General features: G+C 44.6%; 1 long non-coding RNA gene across 1 annotated transcript in view; it reads left to right on the top strand.

The window, feature by feature from the left end:
• LOC311190683 overlaps positions 1–27,290 on the top strand; it is a 63,746-nt gene that overhangs the window by 19,046 nt on the left and 17,410 nt on the right. Inside the window, exon 2 of the long non-coding RNA XR_014617232.1 lies at positions 4,453–4,517. This is a non-coding gene — a long non-coding RNA (uncharacterized lncRNA). The remainder of the gene's footprint in view (positions 1–4,452; positions 4,518–27,290) is intronic.

The raw sequence follows: 27,290 nt of genomic DNA, 5'->3' as shown, positions 1-27,290 counted from the left end.
CAAATTTATTATTTTGAGACATTGTCTATTAATATATTTGGGATAAGGAATATATATTTTCCCTTCCTTTGTATTTTCCCAGCATGGACAATTAAAATCGTCTAGTCAAACTCATGCATACTTAAAGGCTGTTTTCAGTGGAGTCTTCTCTTTCTGTTTCTTACACTTCTCAGTGAGTGGCTTTAGGTTTTGCAAACAATACCTTTTAATAAGAAATCGTTCTCTAGGAAATGTTTGTGACCACTGCGGGGGTGGGGTGGGGTGGAGAATCTCCTTACCTTCATCTTAGTTGTTTTCTTACACAAAGCATATTTTGCATAATCTTGAAAATTTAAGATTGTGTGTATAAATAGTTGGCTTTTATTGTGTCCATAGTTGTGTTGCAGACAAAAATCTTAAGTTATGCAAGTCCTTATGCAAAACCCTTTTGGTTTTTCTCTGTGTGTGGAGAGAAATGACCCTGAGCTGCATTCTTCTGCCACAATCCCCTCCTCCATGGTCGAAGATGAAAGTATTGGCAGTGGGAAAAGTAGGGTTTACAGAAGAATGTATGTACATGACATATCAGCCTCATGTCTGTGATTAAGTATGCAGTTAATCTCTGCAGATTAAATACTAAACACAAACCAAAATCCTCTACTCTTTCCAAAGAAACATGCCATTTGGAGTCGGGACTTTGGATGAGCCTGTGAGGGAGGTTGCTGGGCTGGCCAAATCAGGAGTAGGATATATAGGCATGGTCTGCAAAGGACATTTATTGGAAAGGGATGGGTCACATTCTTTGATAGAAAACAGTGCAGGTGTTCATTTCATTTAGGGTTGCCTTGGGAGAGTGTTCTGGTGCAGAATAGAATAGGAATCTCTAGCTTCTTCCTTTTATTTTTTTAATTGACTGCATAATTCAAAAGCCCTGATTCTCTTTTCTGTGTTGACAGAATGAGAAAAGAAGGGCTGCCGAAATGCTGATTGTCAGAAACCACAGACTAAAACTTGCAATTTGCCATCCCACAGCTGTTGGCCTTGGTTGCATGTACTAATCTATATTGCTGAAGTAAGAAGAATCATAGGAGATCAGCCTGTGACATGAAGCAGGGAGAGTTCCCTATTTGCTCAGACTGGACACGTCGCTGCTCAGACATTGGCTTGAAGTTAGGAAAAAAGGGTATATGAATGAGTCTGCAGTATTCCCAGAAGCCAGGCACTCGGTCAGATTACCTAGCTGTTGGATGAGCTATGGTTGTTGTCCGTGTGTGGTCTTAGCCCATGGCAAACAAAAGGTAATGCAATTTAGCTGAACTCTATCATTGCTAAATTAAATTAGCTCACATCAGCTGCAGGGGATGAGCATGCACATGGAGAGCTACCACAGCTCAGTTGATGTACAGCCTACTGTCCTTCCAGTGTACTATAACATTACTGGGGCCTCCACTTGAGTGTCCTGGTGACCAAGGTAATAGCCATTTGCAAGGTGAAGGAAGATCTAGTTTTGCCTCCAATTGTGAAATTTAGGGACAATATTCTCTACTGCTTTTTGTTTGAGAAGTTTGCCTGATGAGTTTGGGGTTGATGGAAAGAGAGGTTTTCAGCAATTATTGTGTTTACTTTTAAAAATAAAAAACTTTGCCTTTTCCAGCAGATGTTCACTCCATTGCCAGTGGGAAAGTCTTCTTGCCTGTAATAGGCAGTGGTGCCAAACACATTTTTGATCTCTTGGGGATGTGTTTCCTGAAAGGTTCCTTTCATCTGCAGTGAATTCTTGTGCTTTAAACACAAGAAACAATCCTAGGGTTTTTCCAAATATCTGTGAGAACTTTTTATAAACTGAGTATAAATTATCTCATTTGACAGCAGACCAAGCAGCAGTCTGTCCTCATCCTCAGTCTGTCCTGATCTTGCCTATGAACAATTCAGCAAGCCTTGGCAGCATGGAGTCATGCTCAATTTGGCTGCCACGATGGGATTTGGAAAAGAATTGGTGTAAAATTATGTTGGAGGGGGCACAGGATGGCACTTTCACGGCTCTGAGGCAATTACAATAGGAAGAGCTACCTGTTAGCGAAAGCTTTTGTAGCAAGCCCGTGGCAAGGTGGGCCATGCTGGCTTCAGAACATCTAGGAGGAGAGGGGAATGAGGCTGTGCTCAGAGGAAGTGTTTAATGTTGCCCCCGAAGACTTCCCTTGTCAGAGTGCATGTGACCACAGAGATGGGCAGTGCTTTCTGCAGTCACCAGGGCTCATCATCTCAGCTGTCTGATACTGGCAGCACCCCTGCAGCATTAAGGGGTCAGTGTCACGGTTGCTTCTAAGTCATTGTAACTCGGCTGCACATCCTGTTTTCTTCCAAGCAAGGGCTGAAATCTCCTGTTATTGGCTTCTAAAAGCTTTTAGGTTGGAAACTGTCCCGTTCCCATCATCTCTCAGAAATCATTCCAGCTTGGCCCACTCTTTTCTCCAGCTCCAGTCTTTCTCCTTTACTGGGATTTTCTGGAAACCAAGGTCCAAATGTATTTCTTAAATATACAGGAGGTTTAGTGTCAGTTGTTTGCGACACAGATTATTGCACGTGGCAGAGTGCATGCGCAAATTCATGCACAGCCAGCTTTCACTGCACAATGAAGATGTGGCTAAATGGGAATTAGGATTAATACTGGATTTAGGATTCGCATAGTTGGCTGGTAATAACCTAATCTCCTTAAAGGGTGCAGGCAGTCTGGCAGCGTTCAGCTCAAGGCTGTTGTTTGCAAAACCTGAAAGAAATTGAATTTTGATACTAGGACAGCTTTAATCAGAGCCTTTCAAGATAGTATATGCTCTTCCCATCCCTATCTCAAATGCAGCCTTTTAATTTCTTTACTGTATGACAGTCACCTAGGCTTCTAGGCCTGATGGGCGTTTGACAGTAATATTTTTCATTTCCTTTTGTATGAGCTTAGGGATCCTGATTGGTTTTAGGAATGTATAAATGGCATTCTCAAAGTTGATACACCAAAGTCTCCGTACAGGCAGAGTGAGCTATGTCCAGGTAGGGAAGCAAGCTCTTCCCAGTTTAAAGCTTTTGGAGTGCTAAATGTCCTTCAGGTAAGGCAGCTCAAGAGGCTACAGAAGCGTGGAACTCCTCAGTGGGATGTGGTCAGTTCAGCCTGGTTCGGTTCTTGCTCTGTTAGAGATGACTGGTGAGAAATGCATCAGAGAGTCTGTGTAGGTCTTAATGCCATATGCGATGTGGGTCTTAATGCCATATGTGATGATTAATGCTGGAAGACAGATTAATTGCTCTTGCTTCTCCTGTTTACTGTGGCTGTAACGCAATTTTCTGTGTACCTGGTGTCTCCTGAAAGTCGTATATTTAGTTATCAAAGTAACCAGTATCTTCAATTAAATTTTGATTAAGGTAGAGGTTATGCAGGCTTAGCTCTGCATTCTCAAAGAGTACAAAGGTGTAAAGTTTACCCATATATCTATTTTTGATTCCTTGCTTCCAGCCTTCTCTTAAATAGCAGTTTTGACTGCTTCTGCCCATACTTTGAGAGTAAAATACTCTTCTATCTGCATCACTGCTAGTGGTAACCTGGCAAAGTGATGGGCTTAATCTTTCTGCTTTTCCTTCGTTTTAAATCAACGTCCCATCTTTTGGATGGGTCTCCTATGCAGATGGTATCAAAGGTCTTCGTAGTATGGCAATGTATGTCACTGTTAGTCAGTCTCTATCTGAGCTACTGAGGCTGGAAGGAGCAGACATGTATTGATTAGATTTGAGTGGAAACCTTACCCTGATGCTGCTGATACAATTCAGTATCCCTGTTGCCAAGAAGAAAATAACTCATCTCCAGAGGTGATGATGAAGTACCTTTTTCTAGACCTGAACTCACTCTATCAATCTGTTTTTTCCTCAGCCTACTTATCCAGCCCTCACCTTGATGGATTTCTTTTTATTGTTTTTCTTCTGCTTTTATGTTGGTCCTCCTTGGTAAGGCTGCCTTTCCTCTCGCTGTCGTCTTGGGCAGAGTCTGTTATCAAATAATCCTATTAATTCTCTTAGATAATCTTTAAAACACCATCAGGCAGGATGTTTTTCAGAGGTATTCATTTTCCTTGCATACCTGAAGTTGCTGGGCTCTCAGGATGTGAAACCGAGAAACTCAATGAAGTTTTGTCTTCCCAAGGCTCAGGGCCCACATGGTGACTCAATTAAGATTTGAAAGTCAGTGACTTTATTTAATGTATTGTTGCAAATGTCTCTGCCCCATTGTTCTCAGAGACTAAGGAGCATCAGAAACATTAGGTCAGATGGAATTCAGATGTCTGCAGGGGCTCACAAGTCCCTTAAAGCACAAGCCTGATGATGAAGGCAGGTTAACAGGAAAGGTTCTGGGTTAGTTTGCGTTCTGTTTTTAAAAGCCATAAGTCCGGCAAACATTTGATCTTTCAACCACATTCTTCTTCTCTTCCACAGAGATTAATGGCAAGGAAAAGGGGATAGAGAGGGAACCCAGAAGATTCCAGCAACCAGGAGCAAAGGTTAGTAGAGAGGCTCATGAGCTGTAGCAGCACAAGAAGGTTCATTTTGGTCAGTGAAAAGTGTCCAGTTGTCACTGAGCTGAAGAGACCTTGGTCCTCTGCAGGAGCAAAACATCTTAGTTTAAGGCATGCAGCAATTCCTGGAAGTGTCTTGTGAGCATCTTAAAACTGTTGCTTTGTGGAGGGTTTGGTCTGGTGTGCGGTGGGAGGTAGCAAAGACTGCTTAAAACAACTCTGCGATGAGGCAGTGTCATGCTGTGTGAGGTCTGGCTGAGGGGTGAAGCTCAGTGATTTCTAAGCCTGTAAAAATTCAGGAGAGCGTGCGTTAATGCTGTTACTCACTGTTCTAGCCTCCAGCGAGCAGATAGGGAGCTATTAAACCACTCTGAACAGAATTAGGGGTGAGGGGGATTATCTGTGTAACTTCAGCTTGCATCAGTTGTACAAATAACTTCAAGAACAAGCACAGTTGATAGCGTTTAACAAAAGAAACAAACAACCACCAAACCAAACAAAACCCCAAACCAACAGCAACAAAACCTTCTGGCACATCAGCGGGATTTGTCTACTCCAAATGTGAGACTTAAGAGGATCCAGGTTCTCATGCTGGTTCATTTGAGCTGTGCAACTATTAAGGAGGGGGGAAGTGGCACGCTGACCTGGGCATGAGCCAGTAGATGCATCCTGCTGCTTAGGTTATCCGCTCCTTAAAGTCAAGGAAATTTTGATGGTTGATTTGGCCAAAGCCTTGGTATTATAGGAAGGAAGTTGTGCTGTGTCTCTTTTGTAACACCTGATAGAGATGTATGGGCGTGAGTGAGTTGCTACCTTGCCAATGGTACCTCAGAGAGCCCACAGTGATGAAAAATATGTCTTACGAATGCCGAGGCAATTTCTTACTCTTTCTGCAACTCAGACAGCTTTGTGCTCAGCAGCAAGACTGAAAGGGCTGACAGAGACCCTTCACGGGCTCTTGGAGCTGTACCTCAAAGCTAGCTCTGCTCAACGCGCATCTAACTGACAACGCTGTGCTTTTCATAGCACTTGCAGTCTTGGCTGTGGAAGGCCAGCCAATGTCAACACAGCCCGTACAGCTCCACCAACACTCTTTCTTTCAAGATTTCCCAGCCACGACCAGGAATGCACAGCCCCATGTGCTCTGCCGCGCCCTGGCCAGCTCCGTGTTTTGATGCAGACAAATGTGGTGGGATGATCTGTAAACATTGCTGTGTGTTCTGATGGCGAGCGTATGCAAGCTGCTTGCACAGCGTTACTCATTTATCCCCTGCTGTGCCCCCTGCAAGCTCAGCTGCTGCTTTATCACTCCTGATAGGCGGATGCGTGATCTGCGCCGAGGCCGTCAGCCAGAACTGAAGGCAGGCAGGAGTCCCACATGCACAGTCTGGGGGCAGCTTGGTTTCTTTCCTGATAAGCCTGTGCCTCTTGTGGCAGTACAGCGCACACTCCTTTTAAACCGTAATCATAATCCTCTTTGCAGCCGGCACTGCTATCCCCACAGGAAGCATTAGCAATATCACCAAGTGCGGAGACTTCATTGTTTTCCCCTAATCTGCAAAGGGAGCTGAGGCAAGACAGAGGAAACTTTAACCTATTCTGTGCCTCGGTGGTAAATAATTAGTTTTTTACTGAGTGGGAGAACGGGGAAAGCCTCTTAGTTAAGATAAGCCTGTGAGCCTCGCGCTTACTTTATCTCGCTCTGTGGAATTCAGGAAAGGACACGTCCTTGAATTCGCCTGTCTGGCATGCCCTGTTTTTGTGCCGGGGAGAAAACGAATCTATTAGAGCTGCCCTAAGTGACTGCTTGGTATTAGGCACTTCTTGCCAGGAAATGCAGTACTTTGGCTTTTGTTTAAGGACCTTGAACAAAAGGCTCTGGGTGCTTAATAATGGGCAAATTTGGGTGGGTGGGATATGGGAAAGGAGAGGAGCGCTGAGGACATGGCAGACAGAGGGAAGTAAAACAGGAAGAAGCAGCCCCTTTATGCCACGTTGAAGTTAATGTAGGCACCGCTAACAATTAGGGGGTAAGTGCAGGCTGCTTCCGTTGAAATAGTGGTATTTCCGACCGTGAAGGGTTGTGTGACTCCCAAGGGGTGTTGATGTGCAAGTGCTAGGCCCCAACACATCGCAAGGGGGGGACCTGCTGGGGGAGCGCTAGAGGGTGAGGATTTACTTTGGGCCAGTGCTTTGCATTTGCAAAGCATCTCTTCGCAACTTTCCGGCTGTAAAATCTTCCTGGTCACACTTGGTTCCCCAGCTGTGGCTGGGCAGGTCTGGGTCTGAAGCCAGGGGGCTGCCCTGACCTGGCATGGGGGGCAGATTGAGCAGAGGGAATGTTCTGCTTGCACATGCGTCATATCTGGGGAAGTCCTCTAGTTGTAAACATGACAAGAGCAAAGGAACAAAACAAAAGCCTCTCAAAAATAGCATAAGATAAGGATCTGGAGAACTTGCTTTTTATTTCTCTCAAGAGTCCCTGGCAACTTCTTGTAAGGGAAGAAATGTAGCTTTCAAGGTTGAGCTTTTTTTCTTTTTTTTTTTAATTTTCCTTTTTCCATCTTGTTCTCCAGACTTCAAAGGCAGTCAGCTGAGAGCTTCTTAGGAATGTTACATCTGTTCAGAGTAAATGTGGATTGGAGGGAAGATATTTTTTTCTTCCTCCAAAGTGCCTGAAATTTTGTACACAAATTTTCTTGAGAGTGAGGTAAACAGGACACGACCTCGCTGGGGAGTGGCTGGCGTGCAGTAGTGAAGGGTGGAAAAGCCAGCGAGAGGAAAGTTGTTTTCTGCAGAGGTGTTTACTTGAACTAGACCTTTTATTTTCCTAGTGCATTAATGGAAAACATTTTGATGTCTGTGCCTTTAAATAAAATTGATTCAGAAATTGAAACTGAACACACAGCCTGAGATGTGAACTAATGCCTGCCGGCTCCTCCTCAAGCCCTTAGGTTTTGCTAGCTTTGTACCTGTTGACATAGTCTTTTTATTAGTTTCTCATTTTACTCTCAGTCTTAATCTGCGTGTATCAAACGGTGAAATCAAACAGGTTTGCTTTCTGACAGCACTTAACTACTGTTCCTTCTCGACTGATCCAAACCCTATTGGCAGTGGAGAGGCTTCGGATCAGGCATTTGATGTGCCACAGAATAATGGTGCTTGAGGGATTATAGCAGGTGGGGTCAGGAATTGGACCCAGTTTAACACTGCTCTGGCGAGAATGGGTTGGAATTTATTGCTGGTTCTGGTGAAAACTGATGTGGGACATGCCTGAAATGTCTGGGAAATCCACTGGGCAGTAGGACTTAGGGATGAGTTCTCATTCAGCCCTGTGCATAACTGCCTCTTTACATCTCAAAAGTGTAACTGAACTGCAAATGGTTTTCACACCAATTATTTCCCTCTTGAATAGAACCAGGAGGGGGGTTGTTTAACCCACTTCACTGGTGCAGCTGAAACTCAGAGCAGCAAGCCTGTGCTGGAGCTGTTGTTTCCTCTGTGCGGTTCCCATAAGGAGACCAAGGAGTGTGAGATTTGTGATTCAGTGTGTGGCTTTGTCACTTGTGTACCCAGGCTGAAGAGGATAGAAATTTTGGTGCTGTCTCACTTCAGACTGGGCAAGTATGCTTCGTTTGTTGCTTTGTGGGTTTTTCTTCTAAACTAGGCTTCTTAAATGAAGAAGAGTGATATTTAAGCGTCTGAGTAAATAAACAGACAACCCTGGCTTCATCTTGACTAATCTATTTAACCTTCATGAGCCCAAATATTTACTCTAGGCATTGAATATCCAGGCAGTGTAATTCTGATGCTAAAATTTGTGCGCTGAGAATGCTGTAGATTGACTAATCCTGCAGAATTCCAGAAATCCCTGTCTGTATAAATAAACTTCCTATATAAAGGATTATAACTAAATAAATGCTTCGAATTCAAATCAGCAAAGCAGAAGCATAGCAGTTGGCCCTCTTCTTGTGCTGCTTACTTATGTAAGGATATTCATCTTAGTCTAAATAGACATGTAAAGAAAACTGCAAATACCGAAGCATGATGCTGTCATGTACTGCAGGAAGAAAGTTTACCTCTCTGCCTTTTTTGCTAGCAACTTCTCTTTGATGAGTTTTCAAAATGCCATCACTTTGATTCACCCAGGCTGTTGAAATTGCTCTTCTTTTTGGGTGGTGTTAGATTTCTGGGGAATCTGTTTCAGAGGTCTTTGCGTCCTTCCTGCAACTGGGCAGTGTAAAGAGTTCGTGAAACGGCTGTAATGGGGACACAAAATTTGTAGCTTGGTTGATCAAGATACACACATACACATGCACTTCCCAATACACGCATTTCGCCAGCAATGAAGTTGGCACCTTGAGAATTCTGGTCTGTTGTGGCTATTGCAGGGAATTCTGATACAGTCCTGGTGTGTAAACCTGTTGGTACACGTAAGGCATAAGCAACTTCCTGAGCAGTTTGGCATCTGTCCTATTACTATATTAATTACCCTGCTTTTGTGAGATTGAAATGCAGACATACCTGGGAACCTTATCTCAGAGCAGTTTTGTTAATATCCCTTGATGTTACCCTGTCTGTTGCTGGAGATCATTCCAGAGATGTGGAGGCTGTAAACACTACCAAGGGGAGAGGGGTTAGCTTGCTGTTGTAGAGGAAATAACTAAAAAGAATGGAATCAAGTCAGAGAAGCGAAATCAAAACCGTTTGAGAGGACTTACCAACAGCATTGTTCAGTAGGTTCATGGAAAGCCACTGTGTGTGCTGCCATCTGAAAATTATGAGAGGAGAGTGCAAAAATGAAGCAGTAGGAAGGACAGTGGGATGGAGTTGCTCCCTGTGGGCAGGGAAGGATCCCAGAAGGTCCTTCTGCTTTCTGCTTACAAGTTACTGTATAACAGTAGAAAGCTAGAAGGAAAAAATTGCCCCGATGCTGTGTTGTCAGGAAGATGTCTAGCCAGGGACCTGTGCTATTCATGGCCACTTGGTCCTAACAGATAATTGTCATGGCTGGAAAGGGATGAGTAGGGGAAGAATTGCACCTCACTTAACCAACATGCTCTGTAGGGAAATTCCTTCTCTGTCCCATGTTGCATTAGTCAGTCCTTTTAACGCTGTATCTGAGGAAGAATCACTGGAGCTAGGCAGCTAATCTCATTTCAGTCCTCAGATAAGATTGTTATCAGAGTAATTGTCTGTTTGCTCCCCCTCCTGAGTCTAATCAGAGTGGATTGTGCCAGTACCTCCTGGGGCAGAGAAACTCGGATGTTGATTGTCCTCAAAAGAAAGAGAAAATCCTCCGTGTATATTTAACGTAAACTTCAGTTTTGTTAGATGTTCACAGGGAAAATGGGCTGGAGGTAACTTGCTGAGGCATGCCTTGTGCATTTCGCGGTAATATATTTGCTCTGGTTTAAAATGTGAGTTCGGGCAGGCAAGTTCACGTGGTGCCTGCTGTGGTGAGGCTTTCAAACGAGAGTGATGTGCACCAGTGGAACTGGTACTTTCCCAAGCCCTGGGATAGAGCAAGTTCGTGTCTGCAGAGAACGTGTACCCTTAGATGTTGGTCTTCCAGCCAGTGAATAATTCTGAACAATTACTGCTCTTTCCCGTATTTCAAAGCAAATTACAGGGGTGGGTGGATTTTGCTGATGGGTATAAAGGAGGGTCAAAGATATTAATTTTTCATAGATCCTTCAAGTTGGGACTAGAGCTTGTCTCTTGGTATGTTGAGCAGAGGAGGCGCACTGCTTGTTCTCTTTCTAGCGGTGAGCACACCACAGGTAATGCAGCACTCCAGTGAGATACAGAAATGTTCTGTGATGCCCCGGTACACGGATGAGAAAGCTGAGGCACAGAGGTACTGAGGACTTGCCAGGAGTTGCCAAAGCAGAGTTGAATAGGTAAGCTGCTCTGTGCCAGGCCAACATTGCGAGCGCTGCTCCCAATTCCTGGGCTGGGTTACCATCTCCAGCTCCAACAGCCAGCCCAGTATGAGAAGCAAAACGTGAGTGATCCTGCCCTTAGTGGTGTTGCTGTTGTAGAGAGGTTGTCTGGCTCGATCAGACGTGCATCCCTGGATAGCTCCATGAAGCTCTATAGCTTCTGAGTGTGATACCTAGGGCAAGCTTAGAGGGCAAGGGCATACCACTGGAGAGTGCTCATAGCTGCTGAACTTCCATGCCTCGTATGTGAGAACCGCTGAGACTGTCTGATTCAATCAAGCTTGAAAGGTGTTGAATGAAGCAGGTTCTTTCCGGCACATGTAAAAGTCATCTTGGGGACCTTGAAATTGGTATGGCCACAGCTGTTCCCAGCCTAATGTGCTCTTGTCATGCTTAGTGTGGTTATTCTGTAAAACTTTATTGCATAGTTTGCTGCTTCTTGCTCCATTAGACTTCAAATCACTAATTGCAGTGGTAGCTTTGTGGCTGTAGTGTCCCTTTTAGAAGGAACCATAAGCTCTTTATGTTTGCTGGGTGACTTAACTGATGTGTCTCTCCTCCTTAGAAGGAGAGAGAGAAAGAGCGCACTGCGGAAAGAGGGGAGTAGAAATATAAAGAGGTGTAAAAGCTATTTTTACTCTTGACTATACTGCACTGAAGTGATGCCAGAGATAGTGTTTAGAAGAGTGCTTTGGGGACTGGAAGTAATATAGCTACATCAGTGTGACTAGTGAACAGAGGTAGGATGTGGTGTCCACAGTCCTGCTGGAACTTGAGCTAGCATCTCCACATGGCACTAAGGTATCTCCTTACTGAGACCTAGCTGTGATATATTTGATTTGGCTCTGGTGTGTGTACCACAGGTGTGAGTGTCCAGCAGTACAGCTTCTGGTCCTGAGGGCCTCTTTGGTTTGTGGCCTCATGCACAGGAATTTTTATATCTATGTGTGTATTTACTTATTTATTTATTTATTTATACCCCTTCTCCATTACATACGTGGCTTCTTGTGGGTTGTGTTGTGGTTGTGTTTTGGTTTTTCACTTGAAGTGTATATTTGGCAGCCTGTGGGCCTTTAATGGGGTCTCATGCTGTCAGGCACCACGGCTATGCATACATTAAATTGCTTTCTTATCAGGGTTCCAGTATGGTGTTCACTTTCTTTGTGAGCAGTTCGTATTCCAGAATCTTGTCTCCAGCTGATTTTTTTTTTTTCCTGTAGTGGCTTCGAGGACAATGTTGTAATTTACTTTGCTACTTCTGCTGCGGTCACCCTTCAGAGCCCCTCCAACCGGATGCGCCGCTCCCTGTGTTGCGGTGTCCCTGGTGAGGTTGTACATTAAGGGCCTTGCTGGCTGATGTACAGAATGCGTGCTTTTGGAGGCTGGGCTGGGATTTTTCTGGAGGTGCTAGTGAGCTGTAATCCCTGCCTGCTCCCCTTCTCCAGTGTTAGTCCTCTGCAGTGCCTGCACAACCACGTGCTCGCTCCCTGACCTTGTTGAGTTTATGGCTGCACCTGCCCCATCTAATGCTGCCCTCCAGTCTGTCACCCGTGGGACTGCTTATTCAGTGCACCCCACCTGCTTGGAAGCTTTCATTTAAATAGCTGCCTGGTAGTCCCTTCATGCTGTAATTTGGACCGATCCACCAGTTTCCAGAGTGGTGAGTTGCAGCTACTCCTTAGCAGAACTATCAGGTAGGGTTTTGGATCCTTAAAGGTAGCTGCCCTGGTTTAGTCTGAGCATCCTTGGTGAAGGGGATCTACCTTGGAAACTTAGGAAGGTACGCCCTTAAACCAAACACTAGTGAAGTAAGTGTAGCACGAACTTATCTCAAGTTAATACTACTGCTTCTGCCAGCTGCTATAAAAAGCTTTTCTAGACTCTATTAGCAAGTGAACAGAAGGGATGTCACAGAGCTGTCAAGCCCAGACTGTCAGCCTGGTCTTGCCACACTCAGGAGTACATGACATGACCGAGACATTCCTGTATCAGAGTTGATCTAAGGACAGCTCTCTCCCTCCCTTACTGCCTCTGACTGTGGTGCCTTCTTTCAGTAGCAGCTGAAGATGCCAGGATAATGGAGTATTCTCCATAAATTAGTTCTTCTCAGCCGTAACAATGGCCATGTGTAGTGCGAACAGAGGTAACCAGTCTTGCTAAACAGCAGTTTTAAGAGGACTATATAGAGAGGTTTGTAGTTGAGGCCAACAGCCAATCCATGCAGGAAGTATGCTGTCAAATAGCAGAAAATAGAAGAATAAGAAGAAATATTTTACTTGTAACCTCTTAGTGTGTTGCAAGGAGATTTGCGTCATTTTTGTGGATCTTCAATTATCTGTGGTAATGATCTGGGATTATTTTGGTTCTTCTTGTTGGATTAATCCACTGAGGTTCTGCACAAACTATGAACTAACTGTACATGCATACACCGTTTCAGCTAAGGTGGCTCCAGCTTGGAGCTTGGTAGAAGAAATCCAACTGTTTTCAGTGAGAGCTGAGCAAGGCTTTATCCTGCTTTTGAAAGAAAACTTAATGCTTTTCTGTAGGTGGGCACCTGAGTCCTGCAAGGCGCTTCCGTAAGGCATAAAAGCCAGGGGAAAGGAAAGGGTTTTTTAACTGACTTCAAGGAGGTATGAGCAGCACATAGGGAAGCAGAGAGAATGGTTAAGTTCTTCAGGTGACCTGGGAAGTCAGGATCTCTTTGAAGTGAAACCCAGTATGATCAGTGTGAACTTTCTGGTTACAACGTGTCATGGTGTTTCTAGGGTAGAGGGCTTGCTTCTAGCCTTGCTTTCTTTTAAGCACATCACATTCTGTGTCTTTGAGGCCAGATTGTGCCTTTGGATGTTTCTCAGATGGCAGAATCCCCAGAACCCTCCTTTCTCCTGTTGAAGATTAGGAAGGGGCTCCGTCTCTCTTATCTTTGCAGACTTATTTCGCTATTATTGCTTCCAGTGTTTCAGGTCTGTCAGTAGTACCACACCGGGAGTGAATCTTAGGAGTGGTAATACTGTGAAGCACCACAGTTCACAGCATGTTTGTAGTGAAACTTCCATGTGGGGACATGATGACTGCCATCATAGTTACAGTACTGAGGTCTCCACGGGTTAAAACACAAATGTCTCAAGTTAAGCCCTGGCCAGGGCTGAGACAGTCCCCACAGATGGTCCCAAATTGCTGAAAGTGCTCTTGCATCACTGGGGTTGTCACAGGATATGGGCAGCAGCCCTGTCTTGTGGGTTAGGGAGTGCTGCTGCAGCAATGTACCTTCCCGGAGACTGTAGATAAACGTGGCCGTGGCTCCCAAAAGCATTCAGCTTTGCATTCAACACAGCTTCTAAGAGACCTCTTTAGTAGGGTGGAGGAAGAGAGAAGATTGATGCTTCCCTAGCCCTGTGAATTAGGCATGCTGGACTAGAAGTTCCCTGAGAACGTTTCAGTAAGGCCCCTGCTCTGTAGGTCATTCCTCCAGCTTTGTGGTCTGTCTTTAGCTCTTGCTGCCTTTTGAGATGTGTACCTGAACAAGGACTTTTGTTGCCCCGTTCAACAACAAAACCTGAAAGCTAGTTTCCTGATGGCTTTTTGCTTCATATTTGCTGCCGCTTCCCATCATTAACAGCAGTAAAGTGGCATGGGGTGAAAATCAGCGCTAATTTGGGAGCTTGATTGCCTGTGTAATAAGCTTTTCTGTTATTCTTTGGCAGGAGCAACAGCTAATATAAATTTTTTGCTGTCACTTCTGCATGGGCCATGTACCAGCGTTGAAGTTAATCCCTCAAAATTATGTTCCATTATAAATCTCTCTTCACAGATGAAGTGGATGCAATTAGACAGAGAGGTCCACAACCGTTACAAAATTTAAAAAAAAAAAAAAAAAAGCAGCTCTGAAGGACAAAAGCATTCTGCCTGTGCATCACAAAGTGGTGTAGCATCTTGCCAGCCACCTCCAGAAAACAAGCTCCTTGGCCGCAGTGTTCTTGGGGCTTGTTTGGCAGTGACAGTATGTTCGGAGTTGACCATGTTGAAGTCCCACCTTTTTGTAAGTACAAGGTGTAGGATCTGAGAAGTAATTTGAAGCTATTTGTGTCAATTCTCCCTCACTGCTTTTCTTCCAAGTACACACAGAATATTTAATGTCGTTATTCCTTTCTGAGCCCTGGGAAATCAGAAAAGATCATCAAGACCCTGGTAATAGGCTGACAAAATCCCCAGCATATTTAATTAGAGATTATTCTTTTGATGTTTGGGTTGATTTTGATGCTTGTTTTTTATCAGGTTACTCTTGGGTAACCTTCTGTATATTGAACAACTTCCCTGCTTTCATGAATGTCAAAGACCCTCAAGCTTTAAATGTACTAGTGTGGTTAAATTGCTTTCATATTTGAAGTTCAGTATTATATTCTTTTTGGCTAGGGAAGTTGGAAGTACTACCTCTGCTGTAACATTCTGACTATAGTGGGCAGGGCTGTACAAGTTTTAAGCTCTACACCGAGCTTAAAACTGGTGACTGCTGAAGGTTCTTTCTTGCCCCTTTCTAGAAGGGAATGACAGAAAGTGACTTAGTTCCTGGAGGTGGGTGGTTTTTTGTTTGGTAGTTGATTATTTTCTTTCCTTTTTGTTTGGATTAAAACTTAAATATATGAAACTAAGGTCCACTTGGGTTCTTGTGGAACATCCACTTGGGTTCTTATGGAACACCACACACTGCCTTTTTCTTTGGTATGCTGAGCAAATGCTGTCAGGTTTGCATTGAGAGTGGCACAGGCTATGCAGAGAAGTGAAATGTTTGTTCCAACCCAATGAGTGCTGGGGAGATTGTCCTAGTAAAAGCCCTGTTAACAATGTGATGTATTTGGCTGCACGTATTGAGTTTTAGCTGCCTGCTTCTGAGCATAAAGCTTTAGAGACATTAGAAATCCGTTCTGAAGTCATCGTACAACTAAACTTTACTTGGGTCAGGCTTTTGATCAGAGATGGTGTTAAGATTTTGCTTCATTTTCTGTGCACTGTCTGCAAACATTCTGAAAGGTTTTACCTTCAGAAATACTGAGTATTCGGTGCTTCAGTTTGAATTTGATAGAAAATGTGCACAAACTTCACACTGTATGTGTCTGCTTACTTGGCAGGCAGATGGGAGTTACAGTCACAAGGACAGAGCTGGGGCAAACGTGAGAAACTACATCTAGTGTTTATCCTAAAAAGGCTCAACAGAGTAATATGGTTTCCCACAGAAGATCATTTTATTTTGTTCAGATCTGGCCTGTTGAACAAAGGGAGGGGAATATAAATTTATACATGAGAGCTGCCTGCACATGAAGTACTGCGGTTCTGCATGTCAACCAATTGCTGCCTTGTTAATTTCAACCATCCTAAAGGTAAATGGTTACGTGGCATGCCGCCTTCTCTATTCTGTCCTCTTCCATGACTTCCTCTCTATTCTGTCCTCTGCCTTAGGCAACCTTTAGTGGGCTCGGGTTTCCTTTGGTGGCCTTGGGTCTCCTTCAGGCTGCTGTGTTCTCTGAACTGTGCCAGCGATTGACTCTTGTTGCTGGTTGACTGAACATACCTGATTCTTCTGGAGAAATCAGTGGCTGATGGCTCCAAGGAAGCTTCCTAGACTCTTCTTGCAGTGTTTTGCCAAGTGCCAGGGGGAGCTTAGAGCACTTGATTTCAGGCTGTGCATCTTGTTCTTCTCTAGTTTTCCTATGTGTTTTCTCAAAGTCTATTCTCCAAGCATGCTAAAATGTCTGGGGAAGAGGTCAAAACATTTTGTTAGAGTAAAATGGGGGCTGACATCACCACCCAGGTCTTACTATTGTTGATAATGATTTATTGCATCATTTGTCAGCTACACGTGAGGAAAATGTAGGGAAACAAACCAAGGTCTCTGTAGATGACAGATCTCCAACTGTGGCACCGAACCACAGGCTAAAACACAGACTAAAGCGCAAGCTAACAGTGCACTGACGTCAGGCCATCTTGATGTGACCGAGAGAGGTTTTTGTCTTGCAAATACAAATATTGGATTAAATCACTAACTGGGTTGTAACAACCACAGTGGTTTTGGCCTGGTTTCTGGACTTGGAGATAGACAGAGAATGCAACACAGCATCTCGTTTTCAAATGTGCGACAAATGAACAACAGGGTCCTACATGTGCTGGAGTCTACCAAGATAGAAGTCTTAACAAGCTGCAAACCAGTGAATTACAGATGATAGCTGATGCTGGAATATGGGTCAAGTTAACCACAGGAATGGTTTCCTCCTCTTGTTGTACCAAAACAACCTCAGGCTGCTGTTTGGGACGGCAGGAAGAATTCAGCTGCTTTGCGCACCAGACGGCTTGAGCAGTGAACAGCTATCATACACAGAATCCATCGTCATCTCGTGAGGGATGTGACTGTGAAGTAGCTGACTTCTGAAAACAAGCTTTCTGCAGATACTTTTTCCCACCCAACAACAAAGGTCTTGTTTGGGAATGCTCTTTGGCTGCAGTTCTTGTGACCCCCCTGGGAAATGCACTGTGCATTTGACTTGCACTCACCAAAGAAAAAAGCGAAAGTAACACAGCTGTGGTGATTTACTACGAAGTTTTGAGGCTAATTGCCTCATATGTTTAATTAATAACTGACACATTCTGTCCCTCAAAGAGCTTGGAGAACTTCCATCTGGACCCCTAGTGATTACAGTCTGGAAGCCATCCCTGTAATTAAGGAGCAGGCTATAGGAGGCCTGTTCCCATTATGGGCAATTATTGTGCTTGCTACTTTTTCCCCCTCCTTTCTTCCTAAAGGACTGAGAAAATAGGGCTCAAAGACTAATCTGACATAAAACCCTGACTAAAGAGGTGCTTTGTGCTACCCCACAGTAGAGTGATGGGGTTATGTTTTGGTGCCAGCACCCTTTCTTTCAACAGCCTGTCAGGAGGCAGGTTCTCCAAACAGCAAAATGTCTCTTACACCAAACTGAAGTATTTGTTGGGCAATATTAATTGCCAGTGCGCGATGTGGATTTTTGCAAAGAGCTGGGCAACTGAATGCTTCCACTGTTGCTTCTCTCTCTCTCTCCCTCCCAACTTCAGACTCTCACTAGGTTTGACAGCTGCTCATCTGTGAAGATTCTGGCTGGCTCAGAAGCCCTCAGAGCAGAGGATGCTGTGTCTTTAAGCCTTTGATACAGTGCTGAAGTGTTATGACAGAGCATCTCACAGGGGGATGCGGTTTCCATGGCAACCCCACACTGTAAGATAAGCAAACTGGATTTTTTTTTTTTTTTTTTTTCCTGAGAGGTTCAAGAGCAAGGAAGGAATGAGGCGATCTGTCAGCGGGCGAGACTTGAAAAGAGGAAACCGTGTCCATTAATCCTGCAGCCCTGGCTGCTTTGTGTTTTAATTAGCGAATGTTGTTATGGCAGAGAGCATGGGTGCCTCACCCTGTTGTGGTTTTTTTGAGGGCTTTTTTGTTTGTTTCTCTTTTTATATCTCCAATTAAAAAAAAAAGGGGGGGGGGCGTGTGTTTAAGAAGCTTTACTAGGGCACTAAATGGAGGTCTGAAATAAAGAACCTCAAGATCTCTCTTCCAGAGCTTGTATCCCAAAGCCAGGGATGGGAAGCATAGCTTGCCTGGTGGGGATGAATCTGCCATTCTCAAATTGGGGGTACTTCTTAAATTTATTTTGTCTGTCTTGTTTCTGACGTTTATAAAAAATGGACGGACACATTTCCCCCCCCCCCCCACTGTACCCTTGCATCCTACATATGTACCCACGGCAATGTAAAGTAAAACAGGGGAGTTGTGACTTATTTTTGTGTTCCCCAGCCTGCCCAGAGGCATTATGTGCTACAGAGCTCTATTGCTTTCCCCATTGGCATTGTTTTGGGGCAGCAGATACCTTTGAGATCAGTAGTTACCCTTAGGTGAGAAATCCTCTGTTCCCCAAAAGCCACCACTTAGGAGAATGTAAGGCACTGTGCATGCTAAGAGTCAGTGATGAGGAGGGGGAGATGCTTCAGCGTGTAGTGGGAAGGCGAGCTCGCACCCAAGCTGAGATGACATCTTAGCGGTCGGAGAATCTCTTGGTAGCAGCAGCTAGTGCACCAGCTGGGTAGGAAACTGTGCTGGTCTTGTAAATGTGCCGTGTGTAGGAGTTTATTATGGAAAATATTTTGACAACCTTTATTATTTTCAAACCCTTCTATGTGTCACCAGAAAATTAGAGTTAAAGTAAATGTTATCCCAACAGCAGTCTTGTCTGCATAGTTTCTGTGTCCATCCTGTGTAGAGCCCTGCCTGCTCCTTTGCAGGGGATTAAAGTCCACTGTAAATCATCATGTGAAATGAGAAAGTTATTCTGAGCCTTCACGAAAGGAATATGCCCAAGGCATTCTTCACTGCTTTCCTATAAGAAGCAGTATCTCAGCCAGTTTTTCAGGGGCTGGTAGCTACAAGGAATTCTTGTAAAGGTAGTTCCTCTTACTTTCCTGCTTATGTCTTCTTTGGTGCCATTACACCATCATGTGTCTTTGGGTAGTTCTTCTGTGTTTTTTGTGTGTGTGGGGGGGGGTGCAAAGTTGCACCCTAATGCAATAGTGGGCATGTGCTGCTCTGCTAGTTTGAATTTTTTCCATAGTGTATACGATGGAGAATGAACCTTCTGTTCTGGTATGAGGTACAAAGGGTTTTTTTTAAGGGGGAAGGGAGATATCTGTGTCCAGTTCACCCTTTAGCCTCTTACCCCTCTAATACAACATTTGTTTGGTCTTATCTCTTTGTTTGCTCATGCCATGTTCTACCATTAGCTTTTCTGGGGCTTTCACAATTTGTGAGACCAGCAGATAGCATGGAGTTGATTTTCTTTCTCAGGTATAGAAGAAGGTTTAAGGATTTCTTTTTCTTTGTGTTTTTTTGCCCCGATCTTGCCTCTGTCTCTCCTCTTCTGCCCAGGACAAAGCAGGTGCCAGTGTATTGCAGAACCCAGGAGATAAATTTCATAGCTAAACACTGATAGTGTGTGAAAAGCATTTTTAATCATCACTTGAGTGTCTTACAAGTGGAAGAGCATCAATAGAAAAGTTTGAAAGCGAGCAGCATCAGCTGGAGCAAGGCAGTACTTGTGCCTTACCTTACAGGCCAGAAGTTTGGGCTTGCACTCTCTCTGTAGAAGTTGTGCTTTCATGTGCCTTTACTATTAGTGATTCTGGTGTTTTGGGAAAAAAAACAGACCAACCAAGGAGTAAATAATGGAAGACATCGCTGATAAAACATATCCCTGCATGCGGGAGCTCTTCTGTCAGGTTCAGCTTGGCCAGCTTCCATCTTTCCACCTTCCTTCGCCTACTGTGGTTTTTGGCTTGGCCACGCAACACGCGATGGGATTGGTGAGCCTACTTGAAGTAGGGCAGGGGCTTTAATGCCCACATGGGAAGTGGAAACCCAGAGAGGTGACTTATCCAAATAACTTGGGGAAATCTGTGGTGAAGCAGGGCTTGAAAGATGGTCTTGCACAGGATCCAGTCCTTCCCACAAACCACCGGACTCTTCCCCTGCACTAACACTGTGTATGAATGCTGATCAGTGAGAACTGATATTGCAGGGAAGGGAAGCCTACTGGTATTGGCACAGCGCTGCAAATTGACTCTTGCAGAATTGAGATCTCCCTTTCTGTGTATGAGCTTGCTGCAGTTTGAGTTTCTTTCAAACAAGCCCGAGCTCTTGAAGAAGACTTCAGCAAGAGAAGCTGCTGATTGAAGAGGGCCAAACAGCCTCAGAAAGGCTGTTGTGATTTGGAGGAAAATAGTTTTCTCCTGTGGATGCAGTCCTTGTAGCAGGAATAGCTGATAGCAAAGTTTGAATGTGAGGGGCCAAAAAAGATAATCTCCTACCTTATGTGGGAACTCAGGGCTAGGGCAGAGCGGTATTTAGCCCCTTGTTGAGTCAGCCACCAAATGCTGTAATTGACAATAAGCAGGGTTAGAAGCAGATTAATTTCTTTGGAGACTGTTCTCTTTATTCCTGCTTGTGGCTGGCTGAACAAATTCAGCGCTTTGATGGAGATCAGCTTTATTTAATGTTTCATGTTAAGCTGCCTCCATGCCCAAAGATGACTTTTGCCTGTGCTAATTACCAAACCGCTTCTGACAGCTTAGATCGGTTGTACTTTCCTGTTAGCTGGCACTGTCTGGAAATGTGGCCGGCAGGGTTTGTGGTCCTGACGGCTTGGACAGAGCAGGCCAGCATGGCTTTCGCTGCCCTTTGTCCCCCGAGCAGGACTCTCTGCAGCCTGTTGGTGCCCGAGCAGGAGAGCCCTTCACGCCTCTGGTTCCTACCGTGAATTTCCCCATTCATGCCATTCTAGGGTCTTCCAAATACACCTCGGAGTGTCTGTCATTATACCCTTGCATGCTGCTCACGTGCGCTGTCCCTCGAGGGACTGCCAGCTCTGAACCCTTGCAGAGCACAGCCCGTCTGCCTGCTTCTCGGCTCTAACCATCTAGTCACCCAAGGCCAGCGGAGCTTTGTTTAAAGAACAGAAGTAACTGTGGTGCTGCACTGATTCCCAGCCAGTGCAAGTGGTGTGCACATCACGGGGTGAATTAGGGAATGGAGAAGAGCCCAGGAGTAGCTGCACGCCTTGTTTTGCCTGTTTTTCATAGGAGGGCGTGTTTAATCTTTCAACGAGCAGGAAGACTCTCCTGTGTCTGCCCTGGCCTTTCTGGTTAAGGTTGGTGCCCCTGCGTTTAGGGTGGAAAGGAGCAGCTGGAGAGTATTAGGCTCTGCTCCAGATATGATTTCCAGAGGGCCAGTGCTTCACAGCTAAACCTAGATATTTTAACCGATTGCTTGCTGACTCATCACTTCACATGGTTACTTTCCCACACCATTTTTTAGACCCCACCCCTCCTCCTGGAGATAATGAATTATTTGCGCGTCTGAGTAGTATATCCTTAGATAATTCTTTTAACTGTTGCTGTTTCACACTTAGATCTTTTCCCAGTTCATCAGTTGTGCCCAGCATCCACGTGGTAGGTGAATATCTGGCCATGAAACCCTTGAAATACAAAGACTTCTAAATCAATTAATGTCATCAATCCCAAATTGTCTGTTCCTCTCCTGCTTACCAGCCAAACTTCCTTTAACAGACCCTTTACGAACAAATGCAGGTCCTTAGGTTCTTAAGCTCTCCTTCCCTTGTATTGGTGATCCTGAGCCAAGTCTGTGACCCATGCCCACTAAGGAGTTGTAGTGCTCTACTTGGGGTGTATCACAGCTGTTTTGGAGGAATTTTGCTTCCTACCACTGTTGCATGCTAGCTTAGCCTGGAAGTCATTTAGATTTGCACAGAGCTGTGCTGTTACTAATAAAGAGCTGCCTCTGAGATGCTCGTTAGCAGTGTTGCCAGCAGGCACTCCTCCCTGGTTACACAGGGACCGAGTGTGCGGTGCTTGTACCCTGCAGAGTCCAGCACAAGTGGAAGTGCATGGATTTCTGGGCAGTCAGATGTCTCTGAGAGCTCTCTCCCTCTCTCTGTAACACTCATAAAAGCATCCAAAGGAGAAAATACACGTAAGACACCATGATCCTGGAGTTGTAAGGGAGTGCTCAGTCTTGAAGGAAAATTCTCTTTCCTTAATTTGCTGGTTCAGCACAGACCATGCTGGTGTATCCTGTTGACACTTAGCTCTGTCTTAGACTTCGAGTGTAATTCGAGAACATCATAGCTGTGAATGCTTGCAATAAAAAATATTTTCATACTCTTTTCCACAAAATAATCCTTGGGGTGGGGAGTTTGCCAGTTTGCAGTAACTTACAGGCTTTTTCTAGGGTACAGAATGTTTTTAAAAAGTAAAAAAAAGAAATGGCTGGGAGCTGTATTTATGGTCTTAGAAGTTTTATTAATAAAACAGTGTTAATTTCTTTTGAACCACTCCAAGCAATTTCCCCCAAAACTTCCCTGTCCAGAATGGTTTGTTAAAGCACGTGTGAATACGCGTATGCTCTTAAACAAAGCATTAAGGAAATGTTCTGGTGCTATGAAAAGCCAGGACCACAAATTAAATTAAATGGGGAAAAAAAAACCCAAACAAAACCCAGGTTGATCTGTTTTGTGACATAAATGAAAAATGTTTTGGAAAAGCCAGAAAGAAGAGCTGGTATGCCTTCTGGATAAGGCCTCGGTGTGAAAACATGGACAGCAAATGGGTTTATTATTAAAGCCATGTACATCAAAGCCAAGTTGACTGAGAAACTCTCAGGCCTAACCTCCAGTTGTTGTCTTTGCTATTATTAAATGTCATGTGGTGGTGTGTGGCTCGGAGACCGGGATATTTCTCCCATCTAGAGTTTTATGAATCTGAAGAAAATGGCCTTGGCTTCACAAACCCCTTGATCTTTGTCTTAAGCCTGTGTAAGTGAAGTGAGCTGCAGTCCTCCGGCTGGCCTCTGACTGGTGAGGCTTTCATTCTTAGGGAACAACGGTGCAGAGCTGCAGAAAGTAGGGAGGCACCATCTTGAGCAAAACATGGCCTCAGGGTCTTTGGCTCATAGGTTAGAGAGAAAGGAATGGAGCATTCCTCAAAGACAAATATTTTCTTTTGGTTGTTCCAGTCAGTGTTATTCGTAGGGGGGGGAAAGGCTTTCTTCAGAAAGAGTGCAGACCAAGCATATGTCTCTACTGTTTTCCATCTCATGTAATACCATGAAGTCTTTGAGAAGAGATAATTTTCTGAAATAGGAAAAAAAATTAGTTTTGAGACCTGTCTCGATTTCCCTGCTGCTAAGACCTGGTCAGTGTTTTAAAATTTAGAAAAATTCAGAGCTCTTTTCCCAAGATCTGTTCAACCTGAGGCTCTGTGGTTTTGGGGGATGGGGTGAAGAAGGGAACCTGCCCAATTTCATGCACGTTCATTGATTACAACTCTGTAGTGCTCAGCTCTTCCCAGACCTCTAAAATCATTGTAAGTAATTGGGTTAAAGTCATCCTTTATCATACTCAGTTAGCCTAGAGATCTATTACTACTATCCAGAATTGTTTGCTGAATTGCTTGGCATGTCTAACCTTATTGGCCCCGCTAACTTCTTATCCATGTTTGACAAATCTAATCTCTGTCTGTCTTTCTGTAAGGAAGGAGACAGACATCCTTAGAGGCTTCTGTTTAGTTGCTGTACAACTAGCCAAGAGGTGTCCAGAAACTTTGAGAAGGATGCTTGCAGCTGCTAGAGAAGGTTTGAAAGGATTTCAGGTTTAATGGGCATGGAGTAGGCTTCCTTGTTGGGGTGGTTTCCTTGTTTGCTTGGTTTTATCTGTTGTAAGTACTTGAATTTTTCTGTTTTTAAAACAGAATTATAAAGTCTGCTGAAGTTAACAGATGTCAGCAGTCAGAGATTGCTAAAGCACGCCTAGGCCAAGGGGTATATATGGTATTTTGTACCTTTTGCAACCCACGCCCTGGTGTCTTGCTTGAGAGACTTTTCCTGTAAGCTTATAAAATCACTCTTGGCTGTAGCTATTTTCAAAGAGTATGACTGAACCACTTTACAGGAAAACACAGTGTGGTGGCTGAGTTGCACCCAGGGGACCTGATATTTTTCCCGTCCCTCATAAACCAGGAGTGACAGCACCAAAGCAAATGGAGTCACAGGGCTGTTAAACTGAAGTCAGCAAGCAGAAAACCCAGCCTATACTTTGCATCATATGCTCATTTAAGGCTGTCTTTGCTATGAGAAGCTTTCATGAAAAGGAGGGCAGGGGCCTGGGGTAGTCTCACTGGCCTTGCATATACCTTCCTCTGGGGATTTCAGGGAATTTTGCAGAAGAGCTAATGCCTGTCACAATTGGGAGAAGTTGGATTCTCCCCCTCACCTGTGTGCTTGCATGCACAATTTTCCATAAATCACGTTTTGATGCATAATGCTGTGGTTTGCCACCCTGACTTCTAGCGTGTCCGTCACAGTTTGGTGAGTTGGAGGTATTTTTGTTACCCTCAGGTGGAAGGGAGGCTTATCCTCTGTGCATATTTGTTGCAGGGACATTCAGAGAGTACATTCCCTTGCGTTAGGCACCATGGTTGGTAAAGGATGAATTTGCTACACTGGCTGTTGGGGCTTTAACTTTGGTTCAGTCTGTTCAGAAAGGCAAGGGCTTTGTTTATTTCATTTTTTAAAGGGATGTTTGCTTGGATGTGAATGTTTCCCCCGAGATCGCTTGTTCACAATGGGGCTCTGCGTCAGAGCTGGAGCTTGAGGCCGCGTGGAGGGCATCCCGGTCAGCGTGGTGGGCCCTTCGCTCCCCTCCTTTACACTCTCCATGCAGTGTGTGGCAGTCCAGTGACACTGTGTGTATTTATGTGCCCAAGTATAAACCTGAAATCACAACTTGAATGTGAATGTCATGTTTTAGACCTTCTCTTTAAGGCTTCTAGGCCATAGGCTTAACTCAGCTGGGTTGATGACTGCCTCTGGTTCACACCTCAGCTGGGCTCAGGCAGAGCTGGAGGTGTTTCCTCTGCATGCAAGGACCAGAGGTCCACAAGTCTCTTCTCTTTGGATGCTGAATGTCCCTGAGGAGCATGCCAGGGCTGGGCTATTTCTCCTTTTACCTTTTAATTGGCAAGTCCTGCTGTCTAGAGGTCACAGCAGCAATCACATTGATATGGCTGCTCACCACAGCCAGCTGCCCAGAGGCTCTGAAGGCCAGACTCGTCTTCCAAAAGATGCTGATGGGGGGTAACAGCTGCTCTCCCCAGCCTCTCCACTCACTGAGCCTGGCAGCACCCATGCTACTTGTGCTCTTGGGAGGCAGCAAACCCAACTCACTGCAGCTGAAGGCAGCTAGTGTGAAGTGGCATGAAACTTCAGGCACTCTTTTCAGACCCAGCAGCAGTGTATAGGATGAAAAAAATGACAGAAAGGAGGAACTGTGCACTGAGTAAATCCAGTGTTTTGCAGGAAGAGTCAGAGCTTTGGACTTTCCAGTGGACTTCATTCAGACCTGTGTCAATCCTTTCCTTTCATCTGGGCTTTCCTTCATACTAGGTATCTAACCAAAGAGTAAATAGTGTCGGAAATCCACTGGAACTGCAGGATGCTTTGCTTTTAGCTGCCCTGCTATCCTTTTCTGCTCTCTTCTTAGTGAAATAAAGGCATCAGATGTCATGCCTTGGAAACCAAGGAATTAAATTGCGTGGTGTTTGCAGCCATGTTGATTTAGTGTAGTTGTTAGCTACACCTGGATGATTCCCAGAGGATGAGGAAAAAATCGCAAACCATAGAAAAAGAGACTTTGTGTTCAGAGACAACAGGAGTTTGTTTGAATTCTTCCAGCACCAGTATTGACGGATGTTTGTGGCTGGGCATCTAAAAGTTATGTGTTATGACTGTTAGATCAGGGAGGCTTTGGTGAAACCTGTAGCAGTGTGGCTGCATGTATGGATGGATGTCTGCTTCCTCCAGTGCCCTTCAGTGGGACTTGAGGCAGGTTTCTTTCCAGTAATACTTAGAGAACTTCCCTGGGGGTAGATTCCCTGCCCCGTTTCCTTCATCTCTCATTCTGCTGTGCAGTGGGAGCAGCGCATGATTACAGAGCTAAGAGCTTGGAAAAAAAATCAGGTCTTCTCATCCTTGTGACTGTATTGGACAAAGGCCTTGGCTCATCTTCATCAGTGGTCAAGCAGTGTGAAGTTTGCTTCTGCAGGGTGGCTTGGTGATAGCGTGGCCAGCAAGCTGTTGCAGTTGTGAGCTGCCAGGCAGGACTGATGTAGCAGTTGGGTATCAATCAGATATGAGGCTGCAATATTGCATGACACAGGCTGGACGCGTGAAAGTCACTACCCTGCCTATGCCAGTGCAAAGTTTCTTTCCCTTTACCTGATCCTCTACTAGAAAATGAAGATACGCTTGTAGCTAGAACCCCCAAACTAGGAGTGCTTGGTGGCAGGCCCTGCAGAGGGGTTACTCTTTCTACTTTGGGGGCAATCACATTCAAATCACATCATCAGATCTTACCAAGGGAGAATCAGAATGCTTCAAGCTCTCCTCGTTCCTAATAAGTTGTGCTCTGTTAGCTCCAAATACTCTTTGAACACTGGCTTCTTCAAAGCTGCTTTTCAAGTAGAGTGATTTGAACACTAGGAGAGATTATCTTGGAATGGTTTTTAGGTTTTTTTTTTTTCCTCTCTCATTTTGTTCAGAAAAGTTTGAAATTCAAGATGTTTTGGCTTTTTTTTTTTTTTAAGAAAGGACTCACCAAATATAGATGTGTTCTCTTCAGTATAAGAAAGGTATAAAGGATGCAGTGCTTTGACAGTGATCCATCTGCTGATTGCCACACATACCAAGTGTCAGGATGAGATTGATGGCCTTAGAATATAAATCCACTGAGGCAGGAAGAGTGCCCTCGTTTGCTTTTCTTACAGTGCAAAGTGTGTATTGTCTGTGCTGAGCCAGTGCTGAATGATGACAAGTGACTATGCTTGATTTAGACCCTAGCTAAATAACCTCTCCTCCTTCCAACTTGCTTTGTTTTGAAGAAGATGAAGTGTGACAGGATTTTGACTCTGTTCAACATCTGAAAAACAGAAAAGGAAGGGTTCTTGCAAAGCCTTGTTCCCTACCTAAGTACGGCTGGATTTTTCCCAGCCCATTGGAGTCCCGCTGTTGTGCCTCTGGCAAACAGCAGTGCATGTCTGGTCCCTCTCAGGGACTGGAGTCAACTTGCAGCCTGTCACCTGAGGAGGTGACCAGGATAAGGAAGTTGTAATTCTGCCTTTTGGCTAGATCTCTTTTAAAACTTCCTTGAAAGTCTATCCATGTCAATCCAGG

The sequence above is a fragment of the Gallinula chloropus genome (genome assembly GCF_964237585.1).
Source record: "Gallinula chloropus genome assembly, chromosome: 4".
NCBI lineage: Eukaryota > Metazoa > Chordata > Aves > Gruiformes > Rallidae > Gallinula > Gallinula chloropus.
Note: the sequence above shows the minus strand (reverse complement) of the source record. Positions and strands in the feature narration are given on the sequence as shown.